The sequence below is a fragment of the Mauremys reevesii genome, linkage group 3, assembly GCF_016161935.1.
Source record: "Mauremys reevesii isolate NIE-2019 linkage group 3, ASM1616193v1, whole genome shotgun sequence".
NCBI classification, from domain to species: domain Eukaryota; kingdom Metazoa; phylum Chordata; order Testudines; family Geoemydidae; genus Mauremys; species Mauremys reevesii.
The window spans coordinates 88280278-88308042 of record NC_052625.1 but is presented as its reverse complement, the minus strand read 5'-3'; the positions used below and the strand labels follow the sequence as shown (position 1 = coordinate 88308042).

Genomic DNA, 27765 nt, shown 5'->3' with positions numbered 1-27765 from the left:
CCCAAGATGGCTTGTGGGAAGTGCTGCAGGAATATGAGGAGCCAGTGCCAGTTGTGTGTGCTATCTGGTGCCTCTATTCTCAGAGTGAGAGTTGTGTTCGTATCCTTGGCATTGTCGAGTTTGTTCAAGGTGGGCGCTGGACTCCTCCAAGGGTATGTCTTGTCCCCACTCCTGTTTGTGATTTTCATGGACAGGATATCAAGGCACAACCAAGCTGTGGAGTACATCCAGTATGGGGACTCAGAGGTGGCATTTCTGCTATTTGCAGATGATGTTGTCCTTCTTCCTTCTTCAGACTGCGATCTCTGACATGTATGCAAACATTTCGCTGCTGAGTGTGAAGCAGCTGGGATGAGAATCAGCACCTCCAAATCAGAGGTCATGGTTCTTTCCCGGAAGAAAGTGGACTGTTCTCTCCAGCTGAAGGGGAGCAGCTGCCCTTAGTGGATGAGTTCAAGTATCTAGGGGTCTTGTTCACAAATAATGGCAAGCGGGAGCATGAGATCAACTGGCAGATTGGTGCAGTGGTGGCAGTGATGTGGATGCTCTACCGATCCTGGGTGGTGAAGCGGGACTGAGTTCTTGGATGAAGCTCTCAGTTTACAGGTCGATTTACATCCCCATCCTCACTTAACGTCATGAACTTTGGGTAATGAGCAAAAAGGACAAGATTGCGGGTATAAGCGACGGAAATGAGTTTCTCCGCAGAGTGGCTGGGCTTACTCTCCGAGACAGAGTGAGGAGCTTCGCTATTCAGGAGGGTCTTGGAGTAGAGCTGCTGCTCCTCCAGATCGAGAGGAGCCAGTTGAGGTGGTTGGGGCATCTGATAAGGATGCCTCCTGGAACTATGCCAGGCACATCCCACTGGGCAGAGGCCCTGAGGCTGACCCAGGACACGCTGGAGGGATTATATCTTTGGACTGTCCTAGGAATGCTGGGAATCCCCAAGAAGGAGCTGGAACCTGTTGTGGAGGAGAAGGATGTCTGGTCCTTCCAACTCTCCATGCTGCCGCCGGGACCCTCACTGGGAAAAGTGGCATAAAGGAAAAAGAAAGAAGAATATATATCTTGATAAATATGTTAAGGCTTCAATCTTCCCATTGATTCCAGGTGATCAGACCCTTTCTTCCCCCACTGGAAACCTTGTTTTTCCTGCAAGTTATTCAGGAAGTTAACACACACACAAAAAACCCTATTAGACACAAACGTATCTATATAATATGATGCCGGGATTGTCACTTTGTCTGGATGTCACTCTGAAGCCTAGAATGTCTGTTGAGTCAGTGATATACAAAACTTGTCTGAGAGCTCTTTTTGTTCAGAATATTACCAGGTTGACTCACCACTGGTTCCTGAGAGAGCCCGATGGAATGCTCGAGCGCAAAGGTTCTGTGGCAGTTGGAATGTGACAGTTGATCACAGAAGATGGGAGTAGCAGCTATTTGGAATGACAAAGATGTGGTTTTGCCTCCAGCCAGGTGGCAGTTCTGTGCACAAACTATGGGGAACACGTACAAATGGCAACACTGCTCTCTGTAACAGTTCATGGAAACAGGAGCCTCCATTTTCTGTTTTTTACAAATTACACCCATATGGCAGCATAGACCTTCAGCTAATAGTTAAATTCCTCTATTTTTAACTGTCTTCCTTAGAACTGGTATAATATGGTCTTGCTGAAGGATGGACCTGGGTCTGAAAAAGAACACGTAGAGCCCTTATGATCCTTCTAGTTACTTAACAACCTCAACCTGACTTCAGTGGTAGCTGAGCGCACATATCACTTTCCAGAGTACGTCATAGGTTGTAGCACAGATGAGCTAGGTTCACAGACCATCATTATTTTGATTAACAGATGCTGTGCAATTATCTACACTAAATCCTTTCACAACCACAGCTTTCCATATTTTAATATATATAAGCACCTGCCAGCTAATTAAGCCATAGACTTGTAATATATCTTTAACTTGATCCCTTTGCACTACAGTCATTAACCATCTACTGGACGTGACTTGCCTTTTCTGATTTTCTTTTCTACATAACTTGGTTGTCTCTATGATTAATACAATTAAAAGTGCTCATTTATTAGCATATTGCTAAGCAAAAACTTTATTTAAAAAAAAAACATTAAGGTTGACAGCATGTTTCACATAACAACCAGAAAAAAAAATGGTACTTTCATTACAATTATTTTTCCATCTCATAAAAGCTTGAATTTTAAAAAGTCTGAAATTAACAGTTGGAGAAATGCAGCCAGTTCTCTACTGCCATACCATCTCTTCTGCTCTCCTCTCATCCCATCCCATCCTCTTCTCCTCCTCCTCCTCCTCCTCCTCAAGGTCCTCCCCCAATTGTCCATCACCCCCCTTTTGGTCTCTCTTCTCTAGCAAGACCTTAGTTAACTCCTTCCCTGTCTGCTTTTATGTGGGGTATACGGTCACCCCATCACAAGATTTTTATATATCTTTGTAAGTCTCCTAATAAACAAAACATTGAACTACATTTCTCAATTAAACCAATGAAACAACAACATGGAGTTTGTAGTCCACGCCATTTTAAAGCAATGAAGTGCAAAAATCCCTAAAAACCAGCAATAGGAATATTTTTCAACCATCATAACTTTCAAGTGCCTTTTCTGGTATTTTATATGGCCTCCACTACAATAGCATCTGAATATCTCACAATCTACAATATATTTATCTTCACAACACCCCTGAGAGGTAGGGCAGTGCTATTTGCCCCGCTGTACAGATGGAAACTGAGGCACTGAGAGACTAAGTCTGGGGCGGCTCTAGCCACTTCGCCGCCCCAAGCATGGTGGCACGCCGCGGGGGGCGCTCTGCCGGTCACTGGTCCCGCGGCTCCGGTGGACCTCCTGGAGGCGTGCCTGCTCCACCGAAGCCGTGGGACCAGCAGACCCTCCGCAGGCATGCCTGCAGGAGGTCCACCGGAGCCACTTGCCGCCCTCCCGGTGACCAGCAGAGCGCCCCCCCACCCTGCGGCATGCCGCCTCAAGCACGCGCTTGGTGTGCTGGGGCCTGGAGCCGCCCCTGGACTAAGTGATTTGCCACAGGTCACATAGGAAGTCTGTGGTGGAGCAGGGAATTGAACCTAGCTCTCCCACGTTCTAAGCTAATCCCTAACTACTGGACCCTCTTTCCTTTCTAGCTTTAACTCTAATTATGGAATTCTACTGCTGCTTCATAAAGAAGCCACATGCAGCTAAATAAAACCTTTGTCCTTTCACACCCCACCTGCTCCCATTGTTTTTCTCACCACTTCTGGGGTGATGTGTGAAATAGATTATAAACTCTTTTGTGCAGGGATCACATCTTATATCAGCTATGAAGTGTTCTGCACACATTTGGACATTATCAAATAACTAAACATAGTAAACCAAACAAACAAGCTTTCTATCTAAACCATATACATAGGGATCTATTCTCTCCTTGACATGTGGGCACACCTTCCAACCAAATGAAGAAGAGATCCCTATTCTGTAATTCCTTAAATTAGTCACTGAACCATTATATGAGGTACTCTTATCTTTTCCAAGGTGTTTTAGGAAGAGCTATAGAGGATACATTATCATGAAGCTAAAGTAATGTTGTTTCATTATCCTATTAAACTTCCTATACCTCAGTGGCTTGTCACAGGCACTAGTAGCCACTGCTTGAAAAGAATAGACTTAAATGAGATCACCCTCTGAAGGAAACAATGACTTGTGTAATACAGATCCCTCTGATTTCCTACAGAATCCCACAAATCCCACTCTTCAGAGATATCATTTGCTATTGATCTCTGCTGTAAAAGAAAATATATCCTGACACACTCCAAGAGAGCTGAACATGACAGAGTTTTCAGTAGTATTATGAGAATATGGGTTCTTGGGGGACTCCTAGTGGAAGCCAACCATTGGAGGTGATGCTCTGAACAATCTGCTTTGGCAAAGAGGTGCCATTTAAATACATGTATGTCAACTGCCTTGGTGTAGGCCAAATCCCGTTTTTACATCACAAAGTAAACTAAATGAATCTCATATAATACTCTCTCTCTCCTGGCCCAGGAGAGTTCCCACATCTGCCAGAGCGCAAAGAAGGAATTGCTATTCCTGCTCCCAAGTGGAAAGGAAAAATGCCATCCCAAATCTTGTTCCATTTGACATTTTCGGAGGAATTCCTTGGTTTGCATGAGAATATCCATGGTAAGTTGAAATCTCAGCAGCATGTCCTGGGGACCTGTAGTCTTTCCGTGAGCAGCAAGCACTTCAGAGGGTTTCTATTTGCTGTTTCTCTGGTTCAAGCTCCCTTTTGATTCTGGTGGCTGTGTTTTTATTAAAAGCTACCCCCTTTGTCATGAGGGCTGGCCTCGGGTTTAATGCATGCTTTTATAAGTGGTTTGAAATCACTCAGTGTCACACAGAGTCTTCTGTTTCATTTTCTGCTTAGTGAGCACAGAGCAGAGATGGATGCTTTCACTGGATCTGTCACCTGCAAAGCCTTGGAGGGAGTGCCCAGAAATAAACATGATGATTTTTCTTTCTTCTCTCCTGATTCCAGTAGAAATAAACTTTTTCTAATATTTCCGGGCCATTCTGTGTTAAGGGAAATGGGATTCTCCTCCCCCATATTCTTCTCATTTCCCCCAGGCACCCATCCTATCGAAAAGCCCACATCAGAGAAACAGTCCTTTTGGTTGATGCAGCTCTTTCCAAGCTCTGTCTCTTCGCATTAGACCTCATGGTCTGTCTCCATTGTGCTTCCAGCTCCTACTTCCTACAGAGTTCAAGGCCAGAGTCCAGATCATCCTCATCATAGCAAGCACACTGTAATGATATTAGATGAGTAGAGAGCCTATAGAGTGACAATCAGGTGCCCTTATCACAAATAAAGCCAATCAGTCCTTGGCTCAATACCAAGTTTTCATCAGAGACGTTTTGGGATGTATGTCAAATTATTAATAATAAATGCAAACTAAGTTATTTTGAATTACTTAAGTTAAAAATGGTTAAAGCTCTGTGGCTTTTTGATCCCCTTTGGTGTGAGGCATAAAGTGAGTGATGAAGAATACAAAGGTCCCTAACCCCACAGAAATGGGAACAACAGATCTGACTCATCATGTTGCCCTTTCCTGGAAGCCCATGAAACCCAGGTCTGTATGTGATCAGTGTTCTGCAGCTCTGAGTTGGGGAAGTCCCAGGAAACAGTCACTCCACAGGATATGTTCCCCACTGAATCACATGGAAATGAATGCTGTTGGAATCAGGAGTAGGTTCCACTTCATGCCATGCCCTCCCCAAAGAGCAGGAGTAAATGGCAAGTGAGAATGGTTGCTTGGTTCTTGAGGAAGAAAAGCAGCCCAGAGAGGCAGGCCTTCCATGTGGTTGGAATGTTATTTTTCTATGGATTCCAGGATTCATGAAATTTAGAGTTTCTTCCAGGCCACCTCCCCTAATCCCTCCTCCACTGAAGGATGCTTTCAGAGGAAACTTCATGATATTAAATCAGTGATTTCTAAATCCTCTATACCCATGATCTCAGCTTTGAATTAAACATCTTATTAGTAACAGTAGCATATTATTATTTTGTGACAGGTACTGGATTATGAGGCCTGGAGACTGAATTCCAGCATCAGTACAAGTCTTCTCAAACTGCTCCACTAATATACCTCAACTTTGTCTTGAATTAAGGGCAAAAGGATAGTTTAATATCAGTGACCTCTCCTCTTTATGGTCTCCCTTTCTATAGATACTACCAATATGGGTGTCAGTCACTACTGATTGCAATGGTATTGTTTGTGAAGGACACCTTTCCGCTTGGAACCAGATTGAAAGGAACTACTTTCACATAAATCATATAGCCATCAGGTGATAGAGACTTCCAGTCACTCCCACTCTGAGCTGCATTTAGGCTGGCAATTTAGAAATGAAATGCTCCAAATTCTTTTGCTTCTCCTCTGAGCCATTCGGTCCCCAAACCACTTTAGTTCAGATCCTCAACTAATGTTAGTCAGCATAGCCCCATTAACTGCTGAGTTACGCCAGCTAGGGATCAGATCCTTTGTTTATAAAACTGGCAGTTCACCTTTCAGCTTGACAAGCAAAGTGAAGAGAACAAGTTTAAGTGTGTGGAGTCAACCACTCAGAAAAATCTTAGGGAATATTTTTAACCTATTAACCAGAGAAGCTCTTCCCCACTAAGAAGCAAAGAGCATCAAGGACCATGTTTTCAGACAGACACACCTTTGCCAAAATTCTGTAGACCTTCAAGTAAACAAAGAATTAGTGAATATAAAAAGGAAGTCACTAATTTGTAGACTCAGTAGTGATAAAGATGCAGAAGCCCAAGACGATGTTATATACAAATATAAAGTAGAAAAAATGCACTCTAGGTAGGAAAGAATTAAAAGCTAGGCAGAGATTTTGAACATAAGAATGGCCATATTGGGTCAGACCAAAGGTCCATCTAGTCCAGTATCCTCTCTTCCAACAGTGGCCAATGTCAGGTGCCCCAGAGGGAATGAACAGAACAGATAATCATCAAGTGATCCTGTTATAAGATGCACACGGGATCTTTATAGGGGAGAAGGCAAAAACGCCGCATTTATTGAGAATACAACAGTTAGCATATGCTTTTCAATCACACACACCATGCACACAGTCTTGCCAGTTGATGTTTATAGTTACCAGTCCAGAGTCTGGATCAATCTAGTGGCCAGCCAGATTGGTCGCAGAGGGGAGCAGGGCTCTGTCGGTCGTGATCCGATGCCCCTGGAGTGTGGCAAGACGAACCCAAAGCCCCATAGCAGAGCACCCTGTTCTTATGGTCTTTTTTTCCCCTGCTGAAGTCTCTGTATTTTGCTGTGTCAGTTTGTGACTGGGTTACTTCTTAACTGGTGTCAAGTATCAGAGGGGTACCTGTGTTAGTCTGGATCTGTAAAAAGTGACAAAGAATCCTGTGGCACCTTAAAGACTATCAGAAGTATTGGAGCATAAGCTTTTGTGGGTCAATACCCACTTCTTCAGATGCATAACCCACGAAAGCTTATGCTCCAATACTTCTGTTAGTCTATAAGGTGCCACAGGATTCTTTGTCACTTCTTAATTGATGTATCTTTTGATGTAAACATTCCAATACACCTCCGAGAGGGTCATCCTGTCCTGGTTTAGATTTAATCAATTGTCCTTAGGGGTGCCAGCCTTCACCTCAGGGTTGTCAATCTGCCCTCTCTGCATTATGGATGCGCATTGATGGTGTCTAAGTCTCTTCACTCTTTTTTCCTTGACCATTTGCTATAATGATGGCCTTCACACCTTATCTTTTCCTGATGCATACATTCCTCATTCACACAAACAGTCTTTTCCAGTTAAAGTATACAGCAGTTTTTATGTTGAGCAAGAAAAGGCATTGTAAATTAAGCCTTCCTAAATCTTATAATCAAAACAATTTACATTGGGGCCCAGGCCTTCAACATTCCTCTAATCTCCTTAACATAGACAATACAAGATCCTGTCTCTTACTTTCTAAACCTTAAAACAAGGAAATGTATATTTAACTAGAGTGCCTAACTTGTAATACATATAGGAAACCATAGCAAACATTATAACTTATCCTAAAACAAAAGGGTGACCATAAATCAGTCATAAGGATTGTTCTGGTCTGTCATTCCTTTCTGCTATTCTGGCATTCTCATAGTACAATTATACAATCCTGCTCCTATAATCCATTCCCTGTCACTCATTCCTAGCTTCTGGCAAAGAGAGGCTAGGGACACCATCCCTGCCCATCCTAGCTAATAGCCATTGATGGACCTATCCTCCATGAATTTATCTAGTTCTTTTTTGAACTTGTTATAGTCTTGGCCTTCACAGCATCCTGGAAACTGAATAATATCATACATGTATTAAAAATGGGGTCACCATCTCTGTGATCTTTGTGCCTCCCAGTCCCATCTGCTTTACTGACAAAAAAGTTTCTACTTGTGTTCACACTGTAGAGCTAGTACAGCTATGGAAGAGTGAGCTAGATTGTAGTCTGCTTCATGCATCATTGAGAAAGTTGTCAACTAAGTCCCCAACTACAGATTCTTTATTAGCAGTGTTAATGTAAAAGGCATAAGGGAACATAGCTTGACTTTCAGTGCCTAGTCTCAATTTTTTTCCAAATGAAAATTCATCCCTTTACCCATAAACTGAGCAAATTTGATATTAAGTCATCAATAGAAAACAAATGTGGAACCCCACAATGGGCCAGAAGCAGCTCCATGTGAAGTCAGTGAGTTTTGCTGTTTACATCAGTGAGAGCAGGATCAAGCCCAATGTCATTTTTAGAGAGAGTTACTTTTCTGGTAACTAGATTTCAAAGGAGGAAGAGGTTTGACACCATTAAAAATGTAGCCTCATACTGTAGCCAGACAAGTTGACAAATTCTGTAATATAATATGGATTTAATGTCATATTTTGTATATATTCATTCTATTTTCTTTCCTCTTGGGGCTATTAGATTCTCTATAGACTCATTAAAATAGTTTAAAAAAATTCTTCATGCGATGTGTTGGTGAACGGTACACATTTTCTATTTCTGTTTCAAATTGTGTGACAAACTGTATCTGGTTTACATGTCAGTGTATTCAATGCTCTACAAGACACAGAAGAAATGGACCCTACCTCGAATTTATAATCTAAAACCTTCTGTCATCATTTGTCCCTATCTGGCTTTGTTTTCTGTTCTCTACAACTCAGCAGACAATGAGGGGGTTGCTTTCGAGGAAAAGGAGCAAACTGAGCCCTGGTGTAGAGATGCTATAATTCAATTGATTTTCAAGATTTCAATGATCCCACATTACTCTAGGGTTGAAATGGCATGAAAACATTAGGGCCAGACCTTTGAAAGCACTGGAGCTAGGCTAGTTTAAACAGCTGAGGATCTGGCCCTTAGTTGCCATGTTTTGAATGGTTTATTTCAGATCTGAGATGTTAGAAGAGTATTTTTTTTGTTCTGATTGACAAAAATGATTTTTAAAACACTGACATTGCATTATGAAGAATTTTGCAAGTTTTTTTTTTTTTAATCCATAACGTGAGGTGCCAAACTCTCAGCCTATGGGCCAAATCCGGATCATTTGATAATTATAATAAAATTAACTAGAATCATAGTAATGTAGGATTGGAAGGGACCTCAATAGGTCATCTAGTACAGTCCCCTGCATTGAGGCAGGACTAAATATTATCTAGACCATCCCTGACAGGTATTTGTCTAATCTATTCTTAGAAACCTCCAGTGGTGGAGATCCCACAGCCTCTATGTTATTTGTTCTAATGCTTAACTATCCTTTACAATTAGGAATTTTTTCCTAATGTCTAACCTAAGTCTCCTCTACTGCAAATTAAGCCCACTACTTCTTGTCCTGGGTAAGGAGAACAATTTACCATCCTTTTCTTCAAAACAACCATTTATGTACCAGAAGACTATTATGTCTCCCCCCCGTCTTCACTTTTCCAGGCTAAAACCCATTTTTTTTTTCCAATCTTTCCTCACAGGTCATGTTTTATAGACCTTTAATCATTTTTGTTGCTCCCCTTTGGACTTTCTCCAGTTTGTCCACATCTTTCCCAAAGTGTGGTCCCCAGAACTGGACATACTACTCCAATTGAGGCCTTATTAGCATTGGAAGAATTATGTCTCTGGTCTTGCTTACAACATTCCTGCTAATACATCCCAGAATGATGTTTGCTTTTTTTGCAATGGTAGTACATTGTTGACTCATTTAGTTTGTGATCTATTATAACTCCCAGATCCTTGTCTACAATACTCCTTCCTAGGCTCATATAGAATTTTTTAATGGATCTCAATATACTTTACATTATTTTTATCCCCATTTTACAGATGGTGTAACTGGCATATAGTTCTTTATCTCTGGTGCCTTACTATTACCTATAGAAACTACCAGGGGATGAGAAAAATAGGGTTTTATAGAATTTACTGTACAGTGTATGAAAAATAATAGAAGATGAGTTCCTTTACATGGAATTTTATAATAGGGATATATTTTCTATTCAAGATAACAGGATATTTAAAAAATCTATAAAAAGTTATCATTGCCTAGTAAATTCTATAGGGCTTTCCTATGAGGTGATACACAGAGGGACCAGAGACACAGTCAGGCCCTGCTACCCTGTTGAAAAGGCAAATTAATTAAAGAAGATGGACATTTGAAAATCAGGACGACATTGGAGGTGTTGGTGGCCCTGCCAGAGACTTGCCTAGAAATGACAAGGGTATTCCACTGCAAAGAGGTGCCAAAATTGGCGAGTGTAGGGTAATTTTAAAATAAAAGGGTTAAGGTTGGTTTAGTCGGGTTATGAATATATACTAATGTGCTTTGTAGCTTATGTGGACAACTAAAAAAAGGTAACAAGGCCTTAAAAATAATGGGTTCAAATATCTATCCTTAATTTCTAGATAAAGTTGATATATTTAGTTTATAATGGCTGCCACAGAAAGGTACAGCATCCAAGCCTGCAGAGGATCTCCATTACAGAGCGTTGTCCTGCTCTGCAGCACGTGAAAGAATGGGCTCTGTACTTTTCATTCATAGTCACCATATAGTAAATTCATTAAAGATAACCAGCCACAGGTTAAATTCTGCCTCATCTTCAATGGGTGCAATGTAGTGCATGTAGAACCTCTCCCTCCTCAGTCCCATCACTCCCAAATGGAAGTCAAGCAGAATGCTAACCTAAGATTCCCTGAACACTAGGTAGAGGGCCTGGCTATTGAGCCTAGTGACACATCATTGCCCTAAGGGTCTGAGGTTTGCCACAAGGCATAGTCAAGTGCTACCTGCCATCCTGCATGATAGCTGCAGGCATCTGGGAGCCAGTACTGGGTGAAGCATACTCTGAAGCTGCAGTAAGGGCCGCTACTGAGTGAGTTTGTGCTCCCTGGCTCCATTGAGTCATTCTGCTTGTCTCTTTTCTGTGCATTTAGACACTACAGTCCTTCTTCATTCCTCAACTAATGTGGCAAAAAAGGGAAACACCAGAATTTGGCTCTAAGTATTTCCAACCGATCTGAACACTATACAGATGTGGCACTGCCTCAGAGACATTAGATCAACCTTAAAAAAGAAAAAAAAATGTTAGCACTGCTGTTGATCAAAATTCAAAAGGTTTGGAGATCAGGCTTGGTTCAAAGGTATCCTGGACTGGGAGTCTGAAGACCTGGGTTTTATTTCCAGATCGGCCACTGACCCTTGTGTGGTCTTGGGTAGGTCATATAAACTGTGCCTCAGTTTCCCCATCTTTAAAATGAAGAAAATTTACAGATGGACAGTACTACATAAGTGCTAAGTATTAGTACCCAAAAGGTTATCTGATCTACTGGTGTTCTCAAAACTGAACTTGAAATTTTACAAGAAAAAGTTAACTCATGAGATTTCTGAACCTTGCAGTCCTGGTCAGAAATGCCACAGGAGTAGACTCCCCAGCAGTATTTCAAAAGATCCAGGTTTGGTCCTAGCCGGAAGTGCAAAACTGTGCCGAAGCAGAAAATATTTCAGGATCATAAAAAGGGTCAGTTTGAGTTTTTCCATGAAGGTTTACAGGAGGTGATTTTATATAATCCAGGCCAATTTCCCCATCCCCAGTCAGCATACACATACACACAATATAATTTAAAATTCATACAGGACCTCTCTACCCACTGTGTTTAATTTCAATATCAAGACCATAATTTAAATAAATAAAAACCTTTGTTCTTTCATCTGTGTCCCATGCTACAAATATTTCCATTAAAAGCACCAGAGATTTTCTAGGGAGACAGGCCCTTTAAGCCTGAAAATTAATTACTGATAGGAAGTCCCTGCTATCAATTATCCTGATTTTGCCTGCTTGCACCTTGAATGAGACAAAAATCTATTTTGAGGTTTTTTTTTTCCCAAGGCATGTTTTGAACCCTTCATCAGTGTGAATTGTTGATCCTCTTCTGCTTTCACAAATTCCTTCATCATTTTGAATATTTCTCTGAGGTCACCTTGAAGTCTTCTCTTTTGAAATGAGAATCAGCTCAGTCTTTTGTTTTGAGGTGTTTTTTGCACTTCCCCGCCAAAACAAATGTTTTTATACACATTTGACTGCCCTTTTCAAGGTCTAAGACCATAGACTTATGAAGAAATGGCCAGAAAAAGAAGAAATGGAAAAATAGAACAATTTGCACTTCTTTAGAAATTTCCATGCCAGTATAAGAAAGTGTTTTACACACAGTATTGAGTTTATTCTCATGTGCACACCTGTAAGGTAAGGGACTATTATTAGACCTATATTACAGCTGGAGAAACAAAGACCCAGTGAGGTTAAATTACTTGCTCAAGGTGACATAGGAAACAAATGGGTGTAAACTCAGATCACCTGACTTTCACTCGTGTTTGAACCACATGACCCATACTTCATATCTTGTCCCTTTAGCACTGCTACCCAGTACCTTTTTTAATGCATCCACTGATGTGTCTCTTCAAGAAATTTCCTACATTAACGCCTCCATTATTCTCTTTGGACCACATTCTCCCACCTTTTTTGTATAGATTTGAAGGAGAGAAGGGACAAATGCTATCATTGAATCTGACCTCCCTTAATGCAGGCCACAGAACTTCCCAAAAATAATTCCTTTTGAACTAGAGCATTTTTTTAAAAATCCAATCTTGATTTCAAAATTGCTAGTGATGGAGAATCCACCACAAGCCTTGGTAAATTGTTCCTAAGGTTACTTACCTGCACTGTTTAAATTTACTCCTTATTTCGTCTTCAATCAGAGGAGGGGGAAAAAAGCCTAAGATCCCAGTTGAGGGAGCAAGGAGAGGGGATTTCTCCCCTTTGGGAACCAATGGGAAGGGGTTGAAGATGGGAGGAGGTGGGTCTAGAGAAGACTGCCATAGCAGCCCATGAGAACATGCTTCTGCAGGATGGGGCTGTAGCGGGGTGGGGAGTGGAAAGTTGTGTGGAGATACTATCCTGCACAGATGGCCATGCAAATTCAGTGGATCTTGAGAGAGCTGCAGACTTTTCTGGGGGTGGAAACTGAAGATCCTGCCAGGTTCATGAAAGATAACTCCATCCCCCTCAAGGATCCAGTCAAGTGGAAACTCTGAGTTCAAATTTGTGGAGCTTCCAGTGCCCTGTGGGGAAATAAACCATGCAGGAGACAATTTGCCCTCTTGTTAGTATGCTGCATGGCTGCTCCATTTAAACTTATTTGGTTTGCTGCCCAGAAGCTGGCGCAGATCCTCACTGCGATTGGACTGTGCGACATTAAAAGTTGATAGACCACTAGTAGAGTTGCTAGCAAATTAGAATCACTCCTATTTGATATTTTCATGGACTCACAGATGTATAAAGAAGAGAAGTTTCCTATCTGGGGAACCTTGGAACACTTGACTAGTAACCTCTTTACAGCAAGACACTTCTTGTGAATCCCCTCTTCTCCCCCTAACACAGATTGCTTTTTCCCCAGCAAATTATTTCATTTCCTATGCTGTGACACTGAACCATATCAAAATTAGCATTTTGGGTTTGTGTGTATTTTAAATTTAAGGGCCATATTGAGCCATCAATTTTTAAGTAGAAATTCTCAGTGAACTCAGTAGGGAGTTCTGCTTAAAAACTGATGGCACAATACAGCTCTAAGTGTTTGACATTAATTGCACTAAATGCTTGAAACACTCCAGGTTAGTTAGTTAAGACTCTCCTTTCATATGTGGCTCTCTCTAAACAAATTATGTTTTTTGAATTGCAATGTGTTCCCTCCCTAAAGTTATGCAAATTGTTGCTAATATTAGCGCCACACTTGGCAGCTAGGAAGGTGCTCTAATTATTGGCTATATATTGTGGCTCTTTCTAAATAGTGATGGCGTGACATTGTCTGGGCCTTAAGTATCTGACTCGTTATTGGAGAACTTCCAGAAATTTCAGTTTAAAACTTTGCTAGTTTCCAATCATCTCTTCTTTTAATATTAGGGACAGTTTGTATCACGTAAGGAATAGCCACCAAAACTCAAACTGAACTGGAATCAAGAAGAGGAGCAGGTTGTGTGTGATATTGTTATGTTTGTATATTGTATTTTTGGTTTTTGTAGTTTTGAAGTGAGGAAGGGGAGGCCCTGTGATTACGTTACTATGCCGCGCATGCACACTCTGTCTACCCTACTCTTTACCTGTGGCAGGGAACAGCTTCAGCTCCAGGGAGCTGCCAGTGTCTTTTCCTTCAGTGGACAAAGGCTCCAGCAGTGGGGAGCTGCTGGAGCTTTTCCCTGCTGTCAGGGTCCTTACCTAGAGCAGGGAAAAGCTCCAGCAGCAGGAAGGCAGTGGGACACTACACGGCTAAAATAGCAGCGTAGACAGAATTTTGACAAGTAGAGAGCCATGTGGGGTATGTACTTGAGTACATACTCACATCCTTCAGGAGTGTCTGCACTCCACTTGCCTATGCCAAGCCTCACTGTCTATGTTTAAACCATGCTGGGGGCTATCCGAGTATTACATGCTGCAAAAAGACACATGCAGTATAGATGTAGCCACGGTTCAAAATGTATACATTACCCACAGTTACTAATTATTTGAAGTACAGGAATGTGCTGCATTATTTCAGAGACCACTGATCATTACTTTGTAATGACCAATGCTGTATGGGTGCAAGTGTGCAAAATAAACTGTGTAGAGTTAGAAACAAGCACACATGAACAGTAATACTTTGCATTTAGACAGTCCTTTCCATTTGAAAAATCATAGTATTTTATCAATGTTTTACAGATGAGAAAACACAGTGAAAAAGACCCAAATTGCTTCCTCCTTCAGAAAAATCCATTGAGCTGTCCAGAAGGAAGGAAAACTCCATGAGCGTTCTCTATCAGCTCCCCCAGATAATTTATTTTTAGAACATATTGCTAGATACTTACTTTATTTTATCTTCTACTCTCTACATTTCTGTTTACCCACTTCAGCCTATGTGGCCCTTCTCATGTTCAGACATAATGGAATTAATTCCTTTTGCAATCTCTTTTTACTAAAAGCTTAAAACAAAATGTAGTACCAGTGAAAGGGGCTGGATTGACAAGCTTGAAGAAAGAAGCTATAGAACAAGTATAAAGCAGACAGTGGTAGGATATCCCGTCCTACTAATCAACCTCAGTAATGATATGGAGACATTCTGTCAAGGTGAAGGGCAGTTAGGTTTCCATACTCATGCAGTCCTTAGCACTGCTAGCAATATGATGAAAAAGTGCTTGATGAGAGAGTAGCTTTTGTTACGTAAATGCCTGTCCTCTTGGAATAGGACTGAGACCAGTGACTCATTTCATGCTGGCGACAAGTCATACATAATCAGTTATGTGCTGGTGGTAATGCTCTGACACTATTGACCTACCATAGATATGCTTAAAATTGTCATCAATCTGAAAGTTTTTACCAGTCCTTATGTAATTCTCCATTTTAAAGATGGAAAAACTCTGGAACTGGTAAGGGTAGGGTCTTTCAGAATGGTGGATCTTTTGAAGTGCATTCAATCTGGATTTAACTGGCTCCGGCATGTTTTCCATTTCTCTCACCATAGATATCTTATACACTATAGGAAAATCTTTCAAAATTATTATTATGAGGTGAATTTTCACATTCCTTCAAAATCAAATATACTTGTGTTACTTCTTTTCACAATTACTGGCTTTCTGGGTAGTCAGTCTTATTAGTTATTTACCATACTTGGATAAATGTCCACTATCGTGTTCAGAATAACCTCAGATATTGTAGGCTGCCATTAAAACATAAGAAAACATAAGAAAGCAGCCCTTCAATAATTCCAGAAACATGCTCCACTCTTTGGTTTATTCATAATTGTTATCCTGATCAATGTCTGAGTCATCAAAATCCCCCATGATCGAAATTCTCACCTTACAATCCTTTTTTATCTGTAAAGATTTTTCCTGATGTATTTATCCTAATTGCCCTGGGAAGCTATAGCAGAATCCTATAGTAACCTGACTATATGCACTGTCCTGAATTTCCACCAAGCAGTCGCCATTGAGATACATAATTTGGCTCTGTCCACATTTAACCTTGCACTCACCATCATATTCCTCCTCGGCAGAGGAGATCGGATTTGGTTTTATATAGAAACTCACACTCAGAGTTTCTTAAAAGCACTTTACAATAATTAATCAGCTAGTGACAGTACAGTGTAGGTAAACGAGGTAGCTTTTAAATGGCTGACTGGAATCCTTGGAACTTCTAGCTAGAATCAATTTTATTCATAGAGGAGCTGTCAGCCAGAGCAGTGCATCTATCCCGTACCCTTCTTTTTAAAGGTATTATGTGATTTTTAACTTCCATCTGGTCAGCTACAAGAAAGACAATCAGAAATGAGGTCAATTTAGTGTCTTGTCTAAAAGGTGTGACTTTTATACTGCAGCACCTCGATCCCTCATTCACCCAATGCATTTTCTGGTCAATACTGTGACAGAGCCCAAGTCCCTGTATGAGACATAAAGCCCCCAAACTTCTGGCTAAGGGACCAGAGTACTAACTACAAAGCAGCACTTATGCCAATATTGCCATTCTTGTTCTTTCCCCTCAATTTGTCAATCCAACAGGATGCAGCATTTAATTTTGTCTGTAATTCCAGACATAACTAAATGCTGTATCCTGCATATACATATAAAAATATACAATTCAGATCTTTGAAAACAATCCAGTCCAGCAGTCACTTTATGTCGGCACCTAGCATGATTTTGTGTAAGAAAATGGTTTTGTTTCTCCCTGTTGACTTTCCTTTGGTTTACCTTCAAATCATTTCCTACAATGCTAACCAGTGAATACATTATCATTACCTTGGTATCTCTAAATTACCTCTAAATTCTTTTCTTCCCTCTTAGATATTTACACGCTTAATTAAAATCACAGTAGGACATCTCTGACTTTGCTTCCTCTTGTCTAGATGCAAGTTGCCTCTCTCATCTCTTGATAGATGCATGTAGCATAAAGTAAGCAGGATATTAAAAAGCTAATTCTCCTCCCTTTACATATCTTGCCTTTTTTTTTAAAAAAAGGATCAGCTAACCCATGTAACTTTCTGTATTCCTTTATGAGCTTGCAGCATGCTTTGTTAAGCATGATATAGAAATACAATTTAAAACTGAACAAGAGTGGCCATGATGAATGTGTTTTTAAAAAATGATTAATCCACTATTTAGTCTTGTTTCCCCTCTCTTGTTATGGCTTTAAGTGGGCAAAGAGCAAAATGACTTTAGGAGGTTTCTGGAATAACAACAATTAAAACAAGACTCAGCTTGATCCTATAGTTTAAAAAACAAAAAAAACACAAAAACCTCAGTAGAATGGCTAAACTGATTTGCATGTTCAGAACAAAAAGATATTTCAAGGCTTGTACGCCATGGACAAAATCCAGTCCTGTCCTGCATGAATACACTAGGTGGGGGAAGACAGTGCATTAAGACTCTTAATACACCACCATAAACCTAGCACATGATTCATCACTCCCCTCCACCTTGTATGGTTATTTACATCTCTGCAAAGTGGCATGTAAAACACTACCCAGTCAGGATGGCAGCATTTCACACTCACTTTGCACAGGCCTACGACTATACAAGGTGCAAGGCAATGGTGAATTGGGACCCTGGGGTCTGATTCCCCTCTCACTTTCCCCTGAAAGTGTCTCCACTGAAGTCAGTAGGCTCTATTGAAGTCAATGGAAATCATCTGGTGTAATTCAAAGTAGGATCTGGTCCAATGAAGTTAAACCAGAGTAAAACTGATAAGAGTAAAAGGAGAAGCCTCTAGTGTTCCATTGAGCCCTGGAGTTGAAGTCTGGCTAACATGACCAAGAGTGCTCTGTAGTTTGAGAAGCATGGTCAGCCAGTTTGAGTGTGCAGCAAGGCCTCCAACACCCACCCCATTGCATGCATTCTGCTGTCTGACAGCTGGCCCAAGGTTGGGAGACAGCACAGTGCTCCATACTGGAGCACACATATGGAACAATGCAGAGCACACAGACCCAAACACTCTCCTAGTGCACATTAGAAAAAAACCATTTTAAGTCAAAGGAGCTACATCTATTTACATCATCAAGAGATTTAACCGACAGCTTCCAGGCCCATCCTGAACCACCTAGCTCTGTACATGTAGAATGGCACAGGAGCACGCTCCATTCCTCCTGCCACCAAGCTACATAGCCCCAAATTTTGTCACACTATATATTATGGGTGACATCCTAGCACTATTAAAAATCAGTGCCAAAACTCTGTTGGCTTCAATAGGGCCAAGATTTAACCCTGTATATTTATATTGGATACAAGAGCTGAGCTAACAAATAACCAAAAAATGCATTCAGTGGATTCCACCTTTCCTCCCTTTTGGGGACCTCTCCTCAGATAGATTATTAATTTCTTGAATGTAGTAATTAGAAATTATACATAAATGAAAAATTCTTGGTGTGCAGAGCATTTGCAAACAGTTTGTTACAAATATTCAAAATGCACAGTTCACGCTATGGTGCTTAGTTACATAAATCTCATGGCTTTGTTTCTGGATGATTTATGTAACCTCTCTAACCAAGCATAAAATCTAAACGAATGGAATACCCTACATTTCAGCTTGATATTTGCTTTACACAGGTATAGGAAACTACAAGGGCTCAAATGTTTGCACCACCCTTCTGTCTGCACTTCACAAACAAATGGGTCAAAGCCAAATTCACTTTTGAATGTGAATGAATAGTCTCAGAAACCTTGTGCCGCTATTCACTCAGCAATATTTATTCACAACAAATGCATTAGAACATGATCATCTCTAATTAGGGTATGATTAAAACTGGGGTTTGCTTAAGTCAGGATGCTTCTCCAGACTAATTGGAAGGGCACTACCCTTTTGACCCCAGCTTCACTGACAACTGGCTGCTAGTTCTCACTTCCTCATAACTGCTTCCCCACCCCCTACAATATAGGCTCCTCATGGCTCCTGTAAGTTTGCTATAACTCCCCACTCCAACTCTTATCTTTGCAGTGTTTGAAAAGGATCCTTCTGGGCTTGGCTGAGAGAAGAGAAGTGGGAATCGTAGTCCCTGACAACCCTATTATCTATGTGGATGGTTACATATCACACCCCCCAGGCTCTCATCAAGGAGGCTACACTAGTCTAGCCCCAAACTTATCTATTTTCAACTTGAACACCTCTGTTGAGGTTGCCATGACTATCTCATTAGGCAAAGTGTTCCATGGTCTGATTGTCCTTTTATCGTCAGAAACTTTTTTCTAATTTCTAAGCTGAATTTGTCCTTTTACTTTGCCAATTGCTCCCTATCTCACTGTTTGTGTCTAATGTGGAGTAAATAACTTAATTCCTTCCCTAGCGTTAATAACCTTTAAGTATTTATATGGAATTATCATGTCCCTTTAGTCAAACATTTCTTTAGGCTAAATACATTCAATTATCTTTACCATTCTGTTAACTCTTATTCCCAAGTCCCTTTATACAGCTCTTCATTGCATTTAACTCTACATCACCTTTTTGGTACCTTGCATTTGGCACCCACTAGGTCTCTCCTCTGGTTTCCAGCCAAAAACTGAGTAATACTTTTTAGGGCACAGTCATATGAGTTGCTGAGCACTTCCTATGAAGTGCTAAGAGTCCTCACTTTCCAACAAAGTAATTGGAAGTTGAGAGCACTTAGCTATTATCAGGATTGAATCCATAATGAGAGTTCTTCATTCCTGAGATCACAGTTACCTTTTCCTCCCTTCCTTAGGCCAGAGAAATCCTAGTTTAAACATTTGCTTTTCTTGCTCCCAGATATAAATGTAGGAACCTGATTTCCCTTCACTCTTTTACTAAAAGGACACTAAGTTTTATGATGGTTTTTCCTCCACACATAGAAAAGTACATGTTTGGCTATGTAGATTTATCATCTTCTGTAGTCTGAAATAAGTATTAATGGAAAATAAATAAAAGTTGTTTTTTTTAAAACGAATACTTGAAGTTACACTTAATTAGGAAACTAGCACTGATACCCTTGGGTGGGGGGTTAGCTGCAGGGATCAAACCCAGCTCTGGATTTTAATGAAGGACCATCTACTACCTGAACTAGAAGACCCAACTCTCTTGCCCAAGGCCGTACAGCCTGCTCATCAATTACTAGTTGGCCTAGCCACCACTAGATGGCAACATAGTGTCCCATTGAATGGGCACTGTTTATGTAAATTTGACCATATTAGCAAGTGTTATGAGTGCCCACTACTTCAACTGACTTTAATGGGAGCCTCTGGGTGTTCAGCATTAAGAGGAGTCAGGCCACTTATTTAAAAGCAAAAACAACAAGGACTACTTGTGGCACCTTAGAGACTAACAAGTTTATTTGGGCATAAGCTTTCATGGGCTAAAACCCAATTTTGCAAATTAATTCCAGTTCTGCAGTTTCTCGTTGGGGTCTGTCCAAACCAGACAGTCTCTATGCAAGAGAATAAATGGACACAAATCAGGTGTCAAGAATATAACATTCAAAAACCAGTGTGAGAACACTTCAATCTCCCTGGACACTCAATAACAGACCTAAAAGTGGCAATTCTTCAATAAAAAAACCCTTCAAAAATTGTCATCATTAACAGGTTTCACTACCAAAAGGAGGCCACCAGACAACTCTCCAATACCAAATTCTACAGGACACTTCCCTCAGATCCCACTGAGGAATACACTAAGAAACTGCACCATCTACTCAGGACACTCCCTACACTAACACCAGAACAAATCAACATACCCTTAGAGCCCCAACCAGGGTTATTCTATCTACTACCCAAGATCCACAAACCTGGAAATTCTGGATGCCCCATCATCTTGGGCATTGTCACTCTCACTGAAGACTGTCTGGATATGTGGACTCTACTCAGATCCTATGTCACCAGCACTCCCAGCTATCTCCGTGACACCACTGATTTCCTGAGAAAACTACAATGCATTGGTGACCTTCCAGAAAACACCATCCTAGCCACCATGGATGTAGAGGCTCTCTACACAAACATCCCACACACAGATGGAATACAAGCTGTCAGGAACAGTATCCCTGATGATGCCACAGCACAAATGGTTGCTGAGCTCTGTGCCTTTATCCTCACACACAACTATTTCAAATTTGATGACAATGTATAACTCCAGATCAGTGGCACTGCTATGGGCACCCGCATGGCCCCACAATATGCCAACATTTTTATGGCTGACCTGGAACAATGCTTCCTCAGCTCTCATCCACTCCCACCCCTTCTCTACCTATGCTACATCGATGACATCTTCATCATATGGACCCATGGGAAGGAGACTCTGGAAAATTTCCACCACGATTTCAACAGCTTCCACCCCAACATCAACCTCAGCCTGGACCAATCTACACGGGAGGTCCACTTCCTAGACACCACAGTGCAAATAAGTGATGGTCACGTTAACACCCCTATACCGAAAACCCACCGACTGCTATGCCTACCTTCATGCCTCCAGCTTCCATCCCGGACACACCACACGATCCATTGTCTACAGCCAAGCACTGAAGTACAACTGCATCTGCTACAACCCCTCAGACAAAGACCAACACCTACAAAATCTTCACCAAGCATTCTCAGAACTACGACACCCGCACGAGGAAATAAGGAAACAGATCAACAGAGCCAGACGTGTACCCAGAAGCCTCTTACTGCAAGACAAGCCCAGGAAAGAAACCAACAGAACTCCACTGGCCATCACATATAGTCCCCAGCTAAAACCCCTCCAACGCATCATCAGGGATCTACAACCCATCCTGGACAATGATCCCTCACTTTCACAGACCTTAGGTGGCAGGCCAGTCCTCGCCCACAGACAACCCGCCAACCTGAAGCATATTCTCACCAGTAACTACACACTGCATCATAGTAACTAACTCAGGAACCAATTCATGCAACAAACCTCGATGCCAACTCTGCCCACATATCTACACCAGCGACACTATCACAGGACCTAACCAGATCAGCCACACCATCACCTGTTCATCCACCTGTACGTCCACCAATGTAATATATGCCATCATATGCCAGCAATGCCCCTCTGCTATGTACATTGGCCAAACTGGACAGTTCCTACGTAAAAGGATAAATGGACACAAATCAGATATTAGGAATGGCAATATACAAAAACCTGTAGGAGAACACTTCGATCTCCCTGGACACACAATAGCAGATTTAAAGGTAGCAATCCTGCAGCAAAAAAACTTCAGGACCAGACTTCAAAGATAAACTGCTGAGCTTCAGTTCATCTGTAAATTTGACACCATCAGCTCAGGATTAAACAAAAACTGTGAATGGCTTGCCAACTACAAAAGCAGTTTCTCCTCCCTTGGTGTTCACACCTCAACTGCTAGAAGAGGGCCTCATCCTCCCTGATTGAACTAACCTCGTTATCTTCAGCCTGATTCTTGCTTGCATATATATACACCTGTCTCTGGAAATTTCCACTACATGCATCCGACGAAGTGGGTATTCACCCACGAAAGCTCATGCTCCAATACGTCTGTTAGTCTATAAGGTCTCTTACAGTCCCGTCACAGGACTCTTTGCTGCTTTTACAGATCCAGACTAACACGGCTACCCCTCTGAGGGTACGTCCATACTACCTGCCTGGGTCGGCGGGTAGTGATCGACTTCTCGGAATTCGATATATCGCGTCTCATCTGGACGCGATATATCGAACTCCGAACGTGCTCCCGTCGACTCCGGAACTCCACCACCGCGAACGGCGGTGGCGGAGTCGACGGGGGAGCCGCAGACTTCGATCCCGCACCGTCAGGATGGGTAAGTAGTTCGAACTAAGGTAGTTCGAGTTCAGCTGCGCTATTCGCGTAGCTGAACTTGCGTACCTTTCGAACCGCCCCCCAGTGTAGACCAGGCCTGATACTTCAAAAACAGACTCCAACGAGAAACTGATGAACTGGAATCAGGAGCGCCGCCAGCTTTTTTGCTGCCCTAGGTGGCGGAAAGTCCCGCCCCCAAAATGCCACCCCCGACAGTGGCAGCGGAAGGTCCCGCCCCCAAAATACCGCCCCCGGCAGAGGCAGCGGAAGGTCCCGCCCCCAAAATGCCACCCCCACAAATGTTAGCGCCCTAGACGACTGCCTAAGTTGCCTAATGGGTTGCGCCGGCCCTGACTGGAATTAATTTGCAAACTGGACACCATCAAATTAGGCCTGAATAAAGACTGCGAGTGGATGGGTCACTACAAAAAAACCAATAAAATAAAAAATAATTTCCCCCTACTATTACTCACTTCTTGTCAACTGTTTGAAATGGGCCACCCTGATCAAGTTGGCCTCATTACCACCACAAAAGTGATTTTTCTTCCCTTGGTATTCTACTGTTGAGAATAGCCTACTTCCAGTTTAATTGAATTGTCTCATTAGCACTGACCCCCAACCTGCCTCTGTATTTTCCACTCCATGCATCTGATGAAGTGGGTTCTAGCCCACGAAAGCTTATGCCCAAATGTGTTAGTCTAAGGTGCCACAAGTACTCCTCCTTTTTTTGCTGATACAGACTAACACAACTACCACTCTGAAACTTATTTAAAAGCCTTACTTCTGGCGCCTAGTCTTGAAAATCTTGGCCAAAGCGTCTAAGTGAGAGACAATGCCAGAAAGCACTCAGTGACATAAGGTGCATCTGCAATGAACAAAATGGAAGCAGTCTCACAACAGGCATGAAGCCTCTAAAAGGTAAAAGTTGCACTCTGCAGAAAACAGGACATCTCCTTTCAGTTACATAGCTACATATATCACAAATTTCATGGGGCTTTTTTTAAATCCAGAGAAATGTCTCCTACAGATGTACACAGTATTGGCAGCAAAGTTGGTTGTCTTGACGTACAGTTAATGTACTAGCACCATTGGGGCCTATTGTCTTTTCTGCCATACCACCATCCTTCTCCCCACCTCCCACCAAATCCAAAAAATCCATAGTAGATGAAGAGAAGCTCCAGACAAGTGGTGGGTAAATGAGACCAATTCAGTGATTGGCTTCAAATGAGCAGCTAACAGTTTCGATGCTCACCTGAATTATCTAAACATTTGGATTCTGCAAAACTGAGCCAGAAATCTCAGAACAACAAGCTCTCTTGTGAAATTTCATATACTTCCTGCCCCAGGTTTTGTCATCAAATAGGATGCCTTCGCTGAGAGAATACTGAAGTCAATGAAGACTCCTATGGATTACACCGGGTTTAGGATCAGGCTTAGACACTTCAATTTCTGCTCCCAAGTGGAACACAGAACTATAGATCCGAATTAGGGTGATGACTCAGGACTGGAAGATTATTTTATTTGAGCTAGATAGTCCATCCTTATTATAGGGCAAATAAGAATAAAAAAACCCAAAACTTGCAATAGCCATTACTTCTTACTCATGCAACTCCATCCCAATCAATCTGCCATTCAGCTGTGGAGAAGTGTAAAGGATCTCATAACAACTTGCAGCCCCATGAGTTGTGCATACATGCATCATTGCCTTGGCACAAAAACCATCCCCCTGCAAAGAGGCACTTGCCTTCTTCTGTGATAGCATTCCACCCTTCTCCCTGACCCTACAGCTCAGGCTCAAATACAGAGCTAGTTATATAGGAGACTACTTATGCTGTCATGTTACATACATAGCTTCATGAACTCTGCAGTAAGCTGGACCTAAATTTAGTGACCAAGCCACACCAGTATGTGTTGCACTCTAGTTCATCTCACTGTTATTTCAGCCTGTCTGCAGACTCAGGCAGACAACACTGCATCATCTCTATTTGGTAAGATCATTCCCAGAGACAATCTGTGCCTGCTGATGGAGTGAGAGGGAGGGGGAGGGGGGAAGAGTGTGGGAAGCTGGCTTCAGCTGTGTTACTGGAAAGCAAATAATGATGCATTTGGAAAGTTTTGTTTTAACCTAGAGGGAGAAAAGGAGGCTGACTGAGGCACTCCTTCCTGTTTTATGGTCTGTGTGTATGTGGTGGTGGTGGTGGGGGGGTTCTTAACATGTATCTATGTTTAAGTACAATGCCAGTGTTGGTTTTACTATTTAATTGCATCTCATACCTTACAGCAAGTTCTACGTGGCCTATCCAATCTATGTATTTCCATTACTGTGGTGCATAAGTACCTGATATTTACACTTGAGCGATATAGTAAGAGTTCACCATACCCTGTACAGTTGAAGGAGTCTGATGGCAAAGAAAGTATTTTATTGAAAACATGGCTTTGTACTTTCCCTGCAATTTTAAAAACAGTCAGCACCACCTGTGGGAAATACAGTTATGAAGGGAAAACCTACATTTTCCTTTCCCTTCACAGGTTCATTTTCTGTAGGAGAAAGAGGTCATTGTTTGGTGATGGCCAGTCAATACAAGCAAAAGAATACAGTAATGCTATTCAAGAGATGCTTCTTCACTTGCCGATACTTACAGAGTTAATGCTACTAGACGGCAGGACATACCAGGGTACAATCCAGACTAATGAGTAGCTGTGTCACCTTTGCCCTCTAACCTGGGATGCCCTTTACAATGCTTTGCTGCTGTAGCTTCCAGTCTGGACTGCTCACAAACAGCCTCCAAGATGCAAGTCACTCCCAGCTAGGTCTGCATGTGTGCTACAGGCACCCAGCCACACCTTGGCTCTTACCAGTCTTGGTTAGAATACAGGGTGATCCCAATGCACTCCCAGTCTTAGATTCCAACCCCATAAATGTATGTCCTTGTAGTGGGGTGGTTACCCACTCCGGCCCTGACAGGGTTAAGGCCAGCCCTGGGAGAGGGCTAGGGTTGTAAGGAAAGCAGGCACAGCTGGGGCCACGCCCCAAACAGAACACAGCAGGTCCTTATAAAAGGGCTGCTATCTTGGAGCTAGACAGTCTCTTTCTCTCTCCAGTCTTGGAGGGAGCAGGGCCTGGCTATCTGTAGAAAGGGTACTGGGTGTGAAGCAGGGCTGGGGAAAGGGCAGGGGAGCTACAGGCTGGTGACTCCCCAGTCTGCAGGGCCTGGTCCTAGGCCCACCCCTGAGGTACTGGGTGGTAGAGGAAGAGAGCAGGTCCTACTCCCCTTGCTTGTGATGACTGGCTCTTAACTTCACATACAATGTTGCCATACAGAATTTATCAGGACAATATTGACCAGCAAATTGCAAGTTTTCAGAGGATACCTCACAAGGCACACTCTGTACAAAGATTAGTACAACTGTGTGCATGGTGTGGACACAAGGGTACATTCTGTCATAGATGGCTCCCCTTGTTAGAGATGGTGTACTCTAATGGGATTGGTGGGCTCCAGAGTCTAAGCTTGACTCTGCAACAGACAGTGTGTGAGAGCTTGAGAAGGTTACTTAACATCCCTATTTTTTTCCTTTTGTAATCTTAGGGATAATAGACTTACCTGAGCTCTTTGCACTTACACAGAACCTCTCATTCAAAGTATTATTATTAAATCCCTATCTACCTCTGGATATGCAAGCTATGGCTGTATTGTTTTTCCTCTGTCATTTCCAATGCAGAGAAGATTCCATTGCCTTTGTGGAAAGTGCCATCAGTCTTTACCAAATTCCAAATGCAGGCAACTGCATCCTTCCTACTTATATTTGTCCTGCAGTTTCAAAGGCATCCAGTATGGTTCTTCACTTCCGTACTGAAGAAATTTGTAATGATGCTCTGCAGTGTTAAACAGCTACCATGTTGCACCCCAGGGACAAATGCATTAAGTGGTGGATGAAATGTTCCTATAGCTGAAGATTTAATCAGATGGTCTTCATTGAAGCTAAACTCCTTTTTTTCCTCAGTGGGAGCTCTGCCTGAGAATATAGGACTAGGCTCTCAGCATCAAATTCTTCAGTACTTATTCAATCTCCACTGAAGTCAGTGGCAGTTTCCTCAAGTAAATACTACAGGATTTTGCCTATTTGAAAAAAATCAGTTTATAAAGCAATTGAAGAGCACTATGAACGAAGGACATAATGCAAGTTGGTATCATTTCTGGGGCTGTGTTCTTATTCTAAAACAATATTCTATTTCTCAGAAGAAATTAAAGGATTAACATGCCGTCTTAAGACCTGACCCTGCACTCCTCACTCAGGCAAAACTCCCATTGTCTTCAATAGAAGTTCTAACTGAATAAGGAGCTCAGGATCAAGTCCTTAATTTTGCTCAGGCTGCACAGACAATAAAAGCAGTAACTTATCCTGGGAAGTATGAGTGGGAGCAGAACAACATTTTCAAACTCATTCTAATTTTTGCAGCTATGCAGTAACTGTGGAATTTTTGTATTTAGATTTTGCAGATATCCTCAGGCTTTCCCAACAGTTGAAGGCATACAGAAAGCATTCTCCTTTTGAGTGATGTAAGGGGATGGAGGTCAGACAGATCTCGCCATAGCAGTCTTCTACTTTTCCATCCACGCAGAGTGGTATATCGAGCACTGTTGATTCATTCTCACTTTGTCACATGTGACCGATTTAACAAATGTTTTGTCTAGCAAATGCCTCCTTGAAAATGTTGGGTGAGTCCTTTCTTGATTTGAGACACAAATATTAAATATACAGCAGAATATGCATGACTGTAAATAATGGATTGTGAATATTTTGTGACACCAGTCCTCATTATGCAAGTTCTATGCCAAAAAGATGGATTTTAATATTTTTCATAAATCATTTGCTTTTTTGTATCCAATTTATTTCATACATGTAC

The 27765-nt window shown here is 41.9% G+C and overlaps 1 long non-coding RNA gene across 1 annotated transcript; it reads left to right on the top strand.

Annotated features, from left to right (window-relative positions):
- The first annotated feature begins 1121 nt into the window (after positions 1-1121).
- LOC120400038 lies at positions 1122-27594 on the top strand. The gene is made up of 3 exons (XR_005595488.1): positions 1122-1618; positions 4064-4201; positions 27350-27594. It is a non-coding gene; the product is annotated as an uncharacterized LOC120400038 (long non-coding RNA).
- The last annotated feature ends 171 nt before the right edge of the window (positions 27595-27765 follow it).